The sequence below is a fragment of the Panthera tigris genome, chromosome A1 (genome assembly GCF_018350195.1).
Source record: "Panthera tigris isolate Pti1 chromosome A1, P.tigris_Pti1_mat1.1, whole genome shotgun sequence".
Lineage (NCBI taxonomy): Eukaryota > Metazoa > Chordata > Mammalia > Carnivora > Felidae > Panthera > Panthera tigris.
In genome coordinates this window covers 146,741,728-146,754,339 of record NC_056660.1, presented here as the reverse complement: position 1 = coordinate 146,754,339, position 12,612 = coordinate 146,741,728, and positions in this window count along the sequence as shown.

The window sequence follows — 12,612 nt, the reverse complement described above, 5'->3', positions numbered from 1 at the left end:
TCCCTATCAGAGGCAGTTGGTATTGTGTAGGACTTACAGGATGATAGGGTAGCCAAAGACTTCTGATTCAGCCTCAGATTAACTATGAGATCTTCATAAAGTCTGCAGGCCTCAGCTTCCATTTCTGGTTGTTCGAAATTCCTCCTGCCAATAAATTGTATTTTATGTCCCTTTCCCTGGGTAAGATTAGAGCTGGTTGCCATACTTTCCAAACTTCAGTGGACATATAAATTCCCAGGGCTCTGGTTAAAACACAGATACCTAGGGGCACCTGGGTGGCTCAGTCTGTTAAGTGTCCAACTCTTGATTTCCACTCAGGTCATGATCTTGGGGTTCCTGAGATCGAGCCCCACATCAAGGTCTGTGGTGACAGTGTCCCGGAGCCTGGTTGGGATTCTCTCTGTCCCTCTCTGTCTCTCTGCTCCCCCCCACTTGTGTTCTCTGTGTCTCTCTCAAAATAAATAAACTTAAACAAAGAAGGTAGCATGAAATAAGAGGAAACTCTCTCTCTAAAAATAAATAAATAAAAATAAAAAGTGCAGACACCTATCAATTGGATTTTGAATGGGTCTGAACTTCTGCTTTTCTGACAATCTTTTAGTGATGTCAGTGCTGCTTTCCACATTTTTAAGTCATTCATTTCAGATAGAAAAGTATTAAAAAAATTCTTAGAATAATTCTTTCAAGCAGTATACTTTTTTAATTAATTTAAAAAGATTCAATTACAAGAAAATGATATACAGCCACCTTTTTTTAAATAAGTTTTAGTTACATTAAATTTATTTAATAATCTCCTTGACATAGATACACTAAAATCAGTAAGGTATTTTATCTTTCTTTAAAAAAAATTAGCATGAAAGGGGATAATTGATTTGACCAAATAAACAAATGAAAAACTCTGGATTTGGTAATTATGAGACCTAAGTACTAATCTCAACTCTACAACGAATTGGTATGACCTAAGTTATCTAAATCTCAGCTTCTTCCTCTGAAGAATTAAGAGTTGAATGAACTGCATGATTTTTCTGAAGTGCTGCAGATGTAAACAGATATGATTATAAAACTTTCGTCATTATAAGAGTTTGGGGATAGCTCATATATGAATTTCAAGTTATTTTATATATAAACTAAACAGCAAAGTGTAGAGTCCAAGGCAATTATTTCTATCATTGGGAAACATGAGTATTTTCAGCTGGGTCATTGACTTTAGATGATCAAGTTCACTGAAATAGTTCAGTTCACCTCTTACCTTTGTAGTCCTAGCCATAAATTCTATTAAATCAGAAGTAAAGTAAATAAAATAAAAAAATTGTAATAGAAAAGCATTTAGTAAACATCACATACACTCCTTATTATCCAGTTTCTACAAGTGCTATAAAAGAAATAAAATTCAAATGGTACTTATATTTTAAGTTAAGTTGTTTGAACTACTTGAAATAATGGAGCTAGGATAATTTTCTTGAGATTTCTTTGATACTGGAGGCTTATTCATTTAGAAAATTAAATAAGCATACATGTTTATTAAGCTAGGAGTGGATTTTAAAGTTTATTATCTTGAAGACTCTTCAAGATTTTATGTTTTATAATGTCTTATTTGTAGCATTATAGAAAAATTGTATTATATGTATTTAAAATATTTCACCTTATAGAACAGGAGAGATAAAGTGGAAAAGATTAAATGATGACATTTTATCTTCAAAGTGTTTTAGAAGGAAGATTGATGTTCTTTCCTTCAAGGGTAAATTGGCCTAATAATTTTAGCATAGTGAAATTTATGAAATCTAAGAAACCTTTTAGCTTATATTTCTGTGCATCCATATTAATAAAAGATTCTCCATAGCCTGAAATAGATTTTCCTTTGCATGCATTTGTTATGGGAAAGTCAAACACTAAATTAAAAACGAAAAGGAGTAAAGCAAATTTGGCATGAAGATAAAGCAGATATTTCTGATACTGTAAAGACCCAGCAGAGCGAGTCACAGTTAGGAGAGCAGAAATGTGTCATTGCAGTCATTGCCCTACCGTTTCCCTTGATCTGTGCATTTCAGATTGCTTTGTCCTCATGTTGACTCCTTTCTGGTTCCCACCTGTGGTCTTCTATCCCTTTCTCAACTAGTGGGCCACACAAAATGGGGCACCTGCCCTGTGTTCTCTATACCATTAGTATCTGGATATTTTCTAAGTGTCTACAATTTGGTTACAAATTTGGAATCGCCTGGAAGCTTGACAAATACTGGTGCCTAGGACTTACCCCCAGAGATTCTGATTTAATTGGTTTGAGGTGTATCCTGGGCATTGGGGTTTTTTAAAAGCTTTCCAAAGACTAATACGTAATTTGTGAATCACTGAGATGTACCAGGAAGTCTTCCATCTGGTTGGAATCATCATCTAGTTAGTGCTCAAAATACCCTTCTGGGTAGATATTATATACATTGTAGAAAAAGCAAACGGGATAATATCCGAAAGGTTACATGAACAATGTAGAGAAGAAAAAGTAATTTTCCCTGAGTTCTTAGCTCAGCCTCCCGTACTAAAAGACAGATTAACAGGAGAAAAACAGACATTTACTAATATGCATTAACTCATGTATCCATGAGAGATCATCAGAAAAAAAGAATGATTCAAACAGGTGGCCCTAGAATTCAGCCTTAGCTACTATCTTAATAGAGAAAGGGGGATGGGGAGGGGAGATGTTGTCCTCTTAGGGAAGAGTAAATGGTTTTCAAGAAAGATGAATGGGCCCTTAGGAGAATGGATGGGAGGTATGATAGTTTGGGGACAGTTTGTCTGGGTGTGATGTCAACTTCTAGTCTCTCTTGTGATGAAAGCCAATCCTCCCCGGTTGATGAAACTCCTAGGGAGGGGATTTAAGACAATCGGGTGCCTTTTGGAGGCTCTGTCTTTAGGCAGATAAGGGTGATTCAGAGAAAGCCTTTAACTGTATTTTCTGTTTTTCAAGTGTCTTCTGCTCAAAATGATATACCGAAGTGGAGTGCCATGTCCTCAACTCCTATGGCGATATTTTGTGGTAGTATCTTCTGCTACTCTTCACTGGCCTAAAGCTAATATCACCAGTACATGGTAGCTATAGGATTCTGTCCACGTTTTCCATAATTGTAGCCTTTATCCTTCCCATTGCTTTAGAAATAGGCCTCATTTTGTGCCGTGTGACCCAGATTCATAGCAAAACTGTGGTCTCTATTCTTAGTGTCCTGAAATATTTTAAAGTCAATATTCTTCATAAAAAGTTAAAGGAACGATTTTTACTTAAAAACATACTCTCTGCGTGTATAATGATAGAAAGATTTAAATTATTTTTGCCCTTAATGTGGAGCTGCAGTAGCCCATTTGAATTTAAATTATGGTATACGTTTTAACCTGATCAGTGCTAAGATAGCTATTTGCTCTTTGCTATATTTCATTTAGTGACAACAATTCTAGTCTTCTCTTATTTAATTTTAGTTATGCATTTAAATATATGCATGCATTTTCAATATTGTGGGCCCTGTCAAAAAAACCCAGATGGTTACTATTAGTTACTTCATATAATTTTATGGCAGGAACAGAATGCCACTCAAAACGTTTCTGAAACATGTTAAAATTAAATTTTTCTTGGGATGCCTGAGTGGCTTATTTGGTTAAGTGCCTGACTCTTGATTTTGACTCAAGTCGTGATCTCACAGTTTGTGAGATCAAGCCCCGCCTCAGGCACTGTGCTGACAGTGTACTGGCTGCTTGGGATTCTTTTTCTCTCTCTGCCCCTCCCCTGCTCATGCATGTGCGTGCACACTGTCTCTCTTAAAATAAATAAATGTATTTTTTAAAATTATATTTTTATTTCAAAATATATTTATTCAAGATATACCAATATTATATGTGATGATTATTTTGAATTATGGGTTTTCTTCTCTTCATCTTATATACCAGAATATAAATAATTTGTTTTTAAATTATCTATTTGTTGAGGAAAGAAGTACTTCAAATTGATAGAAGAGCTCTTTGATGGATTATTTTGTACAGCTGACAAAAAGTGTAACCTATTAACAAAAAAGATCCATCCTACCAAGAATGTTAAAATGTTCAATACAAAATACACTGAGTGGTAGGAGGGCACACTGGGACCACTTCCTGAAAGCAGTTTGTTATCCTACTGAAGCTAATGAGCTCATGTATGTTCACTAACTAACTCAATATACCCTAAGGACAAGCATTCAAAATAGATGGCTTGCAAAAGAATGTTTATGATGGCATTATTTACGAATTAAAGAAAAACCTTGGAAAGTAAAATGTCCACCAACAATGGAAAGGATAAATAAATTGGTTTATTTATCCCAGGAATACTCTATAGTAATGAAGAAGAACTACTTCCTACAACAATATGGGTAAATCTCACCAGTATAATGTTGTGTGAAAGAAACTAGACTCAAAAGAATACATTCCATTTAAATGAGATCCAGAGACAGGCAAAACTAATCTATGATAAGGATGGTCAAAGGTATGGTTACCTTTGGAGATTACTGTTGACTGGGTAAGAGCACAAGGGAGTGTACTGGATTGTTCAAAAAATGTTTGTATCTGAGAGGTGGTAAGGGAGCATACCTATGTGAATTCATGATTTGTGCACTTGACTATGTACAAGTTATAATTCCATGAAAGTACATTTGGTATACATATGCATGTATGTGTGTGTGCATCTCTTTTTTGAAGTTTTGGTTTAAAATGACAGCAAGTATTATTTAAGGATAAAGAAAAATAATGACCTTAGAGGATTTAGAATGAACATTCTGGATGGCTGTGTCAGTCACCTTAGGGCTTGTAAAAGTAATGTATTTTTCACCATTTGCCTGTCTTCCGGGGTGCAATAGAATCACTTTTTTCCTGTAAACTCATCAAATAACTGAAAATTACAGTCCTAACATAAATGAAAATGATCATACAATTCATGGAATACATGGTTTTTACATAATGACAGCAGAACCTGAAACTTTACATCACCCTCATGTAATCCCCCACATTTAAAAGAATATTTATTTTCTCTCATACTTATTTGTATAAATTCCTCACCACCATTCATCTGAAGATTTTATAATATGACCTCATCATCCATCACCAGTAGCATGCCATACAGCAGTAACTATTTGAATTTTTTTTAATGTTTATTTATTTTTGAGACAGAGAGAGACAGAGCATGAGCAGGGAAGGGGCAGAGAGAGAGGGAGACACAGACTCTGAAACAGGCTCCAGGCTCTGAGCTGTCAGCACAGAGCCTGACATGGGGCTTGAACTTGTCAACTGTGAGATTGTGACTGAGCCGAAGTCAGACGCTCAACCAAGCCCCCCAGGGGCCCCTCAGCAGTAACTATTTAAGTGCTGCTCAGGGCTAAGTGTTTTCTGAAAGCATGCCTTGATTTTAACATTGAGGCGTTTTCTTTGTTAAGAGAATGGTTTTCAAGTGTTATTTTAAAGTGTGTGGCCTCAGTGTCAGAATTCAGTTATTTGTTTCCCATGAAAATCTGTCAACATATTATGATCTGAGTTTGAGCTAAGGTAAAATTGTCTTCTTGATAATAAATATATATCACTAGTCATGAAAGGTAATGTAAACACATTATATTAAATCCTGTATCTTTATATAAACTATGAAATTTACTTGACAAAAATGTGAACATAGTATCTCATTTTGTATGTCCCATAAAAAATCAGTCAGGCTTCATAAATGGTTGTTAACTAATTCTTATGGGTCCAAATGAAACAACTGAGTGCTTGAGGATCGCATTTTGCCCACTTGCAAGATCTAAAGGTTGCAGTGCATCTCCTGAGGAATCTTTATCTGAAAAACATGATACACTACTGGAAAAAGAAGTGTCAGTTTGATTTTTAAAAATCACTATCAAATATATATCAGACCAACAGATTGATCTCTTTATCCAGATGATGCTATTTTTTTAAAGATATGTTTTTAGTGTTGCATGTAATATTGTGAATCCTGCTCTGATAGAATATAAAATATTTCTGTTTCATAAAAGCTGGATCCTAAATTTACTTTTTATAATTTTTTTTTTGTATTTCTAAAATTAGCTGGCCAAAAATGAGCCTGAAATTTATTTTGACACGTGACCTAGGAAGTAACAATTCTTTTCAATGAAATTGAATGAACTGAAAATACGATAGAGGTCATGTACCTATCATATAAAAACTAATTGCATTTAAGGTGTCACTTGTGTAGACTGCTCTGCAGGGGACCAGGAGCGCACATTACTTGAGAAGCAAACACAAAAACATTAGGAACATTTGTATGTGTCAATCACCCTCAGCTTTACAGTCTTACATACAAACAGTTACTGCTCCTCTTTTCCAGATTCCAGACAGATGTTCATATCTGCATACTGGACATCCTATGGGAACTTTTCACACTCAGCATTTCCAAAATGTACTTTGCAGTTTCTGCTCTGTGTGGATAATTTATTGGTAATAAAGGCCAGAAAGCCAGGAGGCCACTAAGTCATGTTGATTCTACATTCCATTATCTCCTAGTTTCCTCTCATCTTCATTTCTATGGCCACTCCTCTTCTAGGAGTATTCTAGGAGACCCCTAAATTGTCTGCTTGCCTTCAGCTCTTCTGCCCTCTAGCATATTCTTTACACCGTTGACCAGAATTCTTGTTCTAAAATACAGATCTAATCATGGTTGTCTCGAGTCTTTTAGTGGGTAAAAGGATAATGCAAGAATCCTACAAAGCTCTGGTCTCAAACTGCTTTGCTGGTTCCACTTTCTACCCTAGCCACTCTTTTCAAACTCAAATTTGTCTCTTCTCTTCCCCCTTCTCTAATTCATATTCTTCTCCACCTTGTCACTGCTTTGTCCACTAGAGACTAAACTTTTTTATATACTGTACCTTCTCATTTCTTTTCCTATGTTTTTCCTTTCTCTCTCCTGTATAGGCTCTAGCTAATTGTGGACTTTCGTCAAGTTTGGCCTTGCCCTCTGCTTTTTTTCCCCTCTAATAACTCCCTTAGAGAGAGTTTATTTGCTCTCAAAACTTCAACTGCCACTTCTACGCTTCTGGTGTTTCCTCATCCCAGAGCATGCAGCCTACAGCTGCTGGCATAACCTTTCTAAAACATAATTTTTGACAAGTTATTTTCCTCTTCAAGAACCTATAGTGATTTTTTTTTTATTGATCATGTGTATAAATGGATGAAGCTAGTGTGAACACCTTTTTGTAACTGTAGGTTATATAACATCCCTCCAAATAACCCTTCTGTTTTCGTGGGGGCCTTTTTATTTTTCCTTGTCCACTTGACTTCAGCATCCACCTTACCCACACCATGTTGTTAATTTTCTTTTCTGTGACTTTTCTTATTGGTCTCTCTTCCTAGAACACCGTTCCCAATTTTCCGACAATCTGCAGACATCATTTAACTCACAGATTGGATTCACTTCTATGAAACCTTCTTTGACTAACCCTACTTCTCTCCTGTCACTCACTTTGGAATGGCTTTGTATCTTTTGTTTTTTAAATGTGTTCTTGTATTTCTTTTTGTTACTTAATTGTACCTCCCTAGCTAGATTGTATATGTTATTTGTGTCTTTTGTGTCTCTAGCACGAGAGACCGATACCTAATTAGTCCATGCTTACTGGAAGACTATATGAATAACAACTACCTGTTATTGAGTACTCCCTATGTGTCCAGTATTGTATAAAGCATTTTACATGAATCATCTCATGTATTTTTTATAAAGTTCCTCAGAACCATTACAATTATTACTTTCATTTTGCCGATAGGGAAGGTAAGGCACAGGGAGATAAAATGGTTAGTCTAAGGTCACATGGCTAGTTAGTAGTTACGCTAGGATTTAGAGCCTGTGTGCACACATAATCACTAACTCACTTTGGAAAATACGACTTGAAAGGGCTGCAGTAGATACTGCTAATGATCACATCTTCTCAAGAAATGACTTGTTCAGAGAACATGTTTTATAGCCCTACAAATTTTACCACAAGTTTTGACACCACAAAATACTAAAAAAGAAGCCCTGAGAAAGAATTGTTTTCACTAGAAGTTGATTTGTATTTAACACTTGGCTAATGATTTGGGATTAACATACTTACCAAGGTTTAAATTTTTTCTGATGCCATCTGAGCAATATTGGTCAAAAGAAAGTTATAGATAATTTGTTGAATAGAATTTATACATTTGCCATATTCTAGATGTCAAAGAAGAATCATTTATAGAAGGTGAGAGATGAGAACAAAATGGTTATTATTTATAACAATAATATATGCCAGTATTGTGTTATCAACAAAGTATTCTCTAAATTTAGAAATGTTTTATGAGCATAAGACTAAAATTAGTTCATATGTTACCGTTTCTAATATTAACCAAATTTTATGGTGTTAGGGGAATGCAATCCCAACTACATCCAGCTGGTTGTTATTGTGATTGGTCTTCTTGCAATATTTCAAGCAAGTGCTCAACCTAAGACCTTTTTATATGGCAATTGATTGTAATGCTTTTCTGCCAACGGTGAAAGAAATGTGAGGAGAAAATGGTTTACTTGTGGCCTGGTGACTATTTCTAGGATAATTTCTTGGACTTGCTCTGATGCTTTTGTCTAAAAAAGTAGTAAGTGAAAAAAGCAATAACCTTCTGGGGCTCCTGGGTGGCTCAGTTGGTTGAGCTTCCAACTCTTGATTTCAGCTCAGATCAAAATCTCAGGGTCGTGGGATCCAGTCTGGCATTGGACTCTGTGCTGAATGTGGAGCCTGCTTGAGATTCTTTCTCTTTCTCCCTCTGTCCCTCTCCCCTGCTGTAGCACCCCCTCTCTCTCTCTCTAAAAAAAAAAAAAAAAAAAAAAAGGCAACAGCCATCATCACCTGTGAGAAGGAAATTCTATTCCTTAATTGGGAGAGGAATGTGTTCAAATTCACAGGTGGAAGAACTTGGAGGACAGGAGACACAAGTAAACAAAACACGTAAACAGTATATCTTGAAGTTATTTTTTAATGAATGACTAGTGGAACTCATAGCTTGGAATTGTAGAACATAGTACCAAATCAAACTCTGTTGAGAACTTTGGAGTGGGCAGTACTTCATTCAGCTAGTAGATTACAGCCTATATTTAAAAAGGCTTTTGGGAAAAAGGGCAATAGAGCTAATATGAGCCTTTGGGAATGATTATACAACAACTGGTGAGGGCTAAATTTTGTAGAACAAATAATATAGAAGATAGACATAGAAAATAGTTGCAAGGTGGTCCAGAGAAACAGTTTTACCACATGAGAGGGCAGAGGTAGTTAATATAATTGATCACATATGTACCCATGGGTAAATCACTGGAATTAAAAAAAAATGTTAATAGCATTTAAATGTACCTTTTCTATTCTTAAAGAATGATTAAATCACAGTTATTTATCTACTGGTTAAGCCCTAGATTTGTTAATTCTAGATTTATTTTATATTTGTTTAATTTTACCCACCTTCTTAAATACCAATTATTGTTTAATTTTGTTGACTTATCCAGAATGTTCCAAGCCAGTATCTAATGCAGTGTTTTGCCCTCCTAAGAGCTTTAAGCTTATTTTTAGTCACATTAAAGTTACATTAACACACACACACACACACACACACACACACACACATATACATCTTTCCATCTCTGGAATTCTATTGATGGGGACTATTTTTATTTATTATTTTTAATGAGAGAGATCCTTGCTTTGGATCACATTTCTAAAATGTGTCACACCAAAGATAAGCTTTTATTTTTGTGTATTAAAATGTGATCATTTTCATCAACCCTAGGATCCCTTGGCTAGTATCTATTGGCTGAGTTTTTTTGAGTGCTTGGATTTGTTTATGTCGAAATGACTTTTGAAAGGGTTAGTCACAAACATGTAAAACTAATTAATGGATTTCAATGAGGCTTATCCCGAGACAACATGTATCATTCATCAGAACCTCAATATACTATTCAAAACGTAATTTCACCTTGCACACTTAATTGATCTTTATAACAACATGTTATAAGGCTCAGCTTCAAATTCTCATTTAGAGTATATAACAGTTTTTTCTACAGCATTCTTGTGTCAACCCCACTAAAACAAGAAGAGTGGAATAGAGGCTGCCTGTTCAAAACTACAAAATGCAAGCTGGCGTTTAGCATTTGTGGTCTGTCGTGCATGTCAGTTAAATGACAGAAATGCCTCAGATGTTCTATAACACATTGAGAAAGCTCCATACTCCAACTAACACAATTTTGGTGCACCCTAGGTGACTTTGAGTTGAAAACCCTAAGTTTGACATTCTTGTCAGTCCACTGACATATACCAAAAAATGTAGTCAAGCTCACTGCATTATGTTAAAGGCAGATATTCTGTAACCAATTCAGTTTTACCTAGAAAAAAATCCCTGCTCCTCAATGGTGAAAATATTAAGAGTCAGCTATATATTGTTTACCAGACCATCTACTTTTGTGTATCCTCATGTTTACTATTATATTAGAGTTTTCTAAAATCATATAGAATCACAGAGTATTTAAGTAAATTATGATTTCTCCACACCAATGAATTCATTATTCTGCACCTATTAAAAATAAAGTGATAGGTTTATATGGGGTACCTTGAAATGATGCCCATGATAGATGTTGAGTGGAAAAGCTAGTTGCAACCACTATATATGGCATGATCCACTTTATCCCAAACACACATACACACACATACACATGCACACACACACACATAAACACACACTTGTTCAAGTAGTTGCCTCAGGGAAGTTAGATTTAAGAATTGGAAGAATAGAAGAGAAAATTTAAAATTGTTATATACTTTTCTATACTGTAAAAAAATAACAGTAATCATTAAAATGGCTTAACCATACCTATTAAAAATTGAACTATAGCTATTTAACTATTAACTTTAGAAATAAAATCTATCCAGTATAATGTGAAAAATAATTATTGACTTTCTTACATACCCACATGGATGTTAATCGCTAAATTAGTTCAGGAGAGCAAACTAGCGCAGGTGAAATCAGAATGCAGTCACTTACTAGTCCATGCATATATTTAGAATGTTGGTAGACTAGGATGTCAGAAAAATGGAGAGAACAGAGAAGTCTGGGGTACCTCAAAAGTCGTGATCACCACATTTCGGAATGGCTATGAGGCAGGTTCAGACAGCAAAGTTAGGATGAGTAGTGTGGACAGCTTGAAGGTGATTCTCAGTTATCTAGTTCTCTTGGTGTTTCACGGGCAAGTTGGATGTGATATTTATGAAGTCAGTATAGAAATGGCAGAAAGCATATTCCACATATAGTGCAGCCATTCTTTAGATATCATACATAATGAAAAGAAACAGGGTTGGGCAGAATTCTGGCCAAATAGGTAAGAAAGAAAATGGAGTATAGATACCAGAAAGGAAATGAAATATGAAAACTAGATCATGAGTGCATGAGTTCACCCTGAGGTCACACAAAGGGTATAGCCGATCTTTCAGAGACGGGTGCCAGATGATATGTTTTGTTATTCAGCTATTTGTAAAGGAACAGGATTCTGTGGATAATGAGGGAGAGACATAACTTTCCTAACATAGACCAGTCTAAGAAGGACCCATGAAAGATGGAGGGCGAATTTACATAACATAGGCAGAAGACAAGGAGACTGGGGCCGCTATGTTAGACACCTGCTGCTGGCACCATTCATATCCTTACACACAGTATCTCTGGAGCTGAGCCTTGCACAGCTGCCCAGCAGTCCACACCGTCCTGTCAGAGATTTTCATGATTTGATCAGAGAATTGCTTTGAGGAAAAGTGTCAGTATTTTTCCCTTGCTTTTAGAAACACTGTGGCTCATACAGTAAGCTATGATGGAGGTCATTATAATAGTAATAGGCACAAGGTCTGGCCTATTCATTGGCTGCGGTAGTTTAATGGATGATTAAATGATTCTGCTTCACTCCAAGGACCTGAGATGAGGCATCGAAATGGAGACTATAGAAATCTCTGTTTTGAAGATATTGATAGAGAAACTGGAAGAGCTGTGAGGCATAAGTAAAATACTTCATTTTTAAGGTTAGGAAAAGCCTGGGCACAAAGGGAAGCTCCAAGGGAAAAGTTCATGAGACAAGAATGAAAGGTGCTAGAGGTGATGGCTGCAAGAATAAAAGTCTGACAGGTATGGCAAATGTAGGTGGAGGAATTCTCTGAAGAGGAGAAATCACCTATCTCTAAGGTGGCTCACTTAGGAGCTCCTTAACTATATTGTGAGCATCATGATAGTACACTGCAACACACATAGGAGACATTGAATAAAATATTTTTACCCTGCATAAAAATAAAAATGTTGTTCATTGGGTTTTTGGTAGCCATGTCAATATTCTCCATAAATGTTGAGGATTGTCTACTTTCTACCTTGATTGAACTAGTTTTGGCTATTGTCCCCATGGGCTCAAAATCACTAGCTTGTGAGATGATGATATTGCCTAGAATAGAAGACATGTAATGGAGATAGATAACACAGGAAAGACTGTGGAAAATGACATTTCATGGGCATTTCTGAGAAATGAAGAAAATAAATCCATACTGAACTTTCTACAGGATACAACTA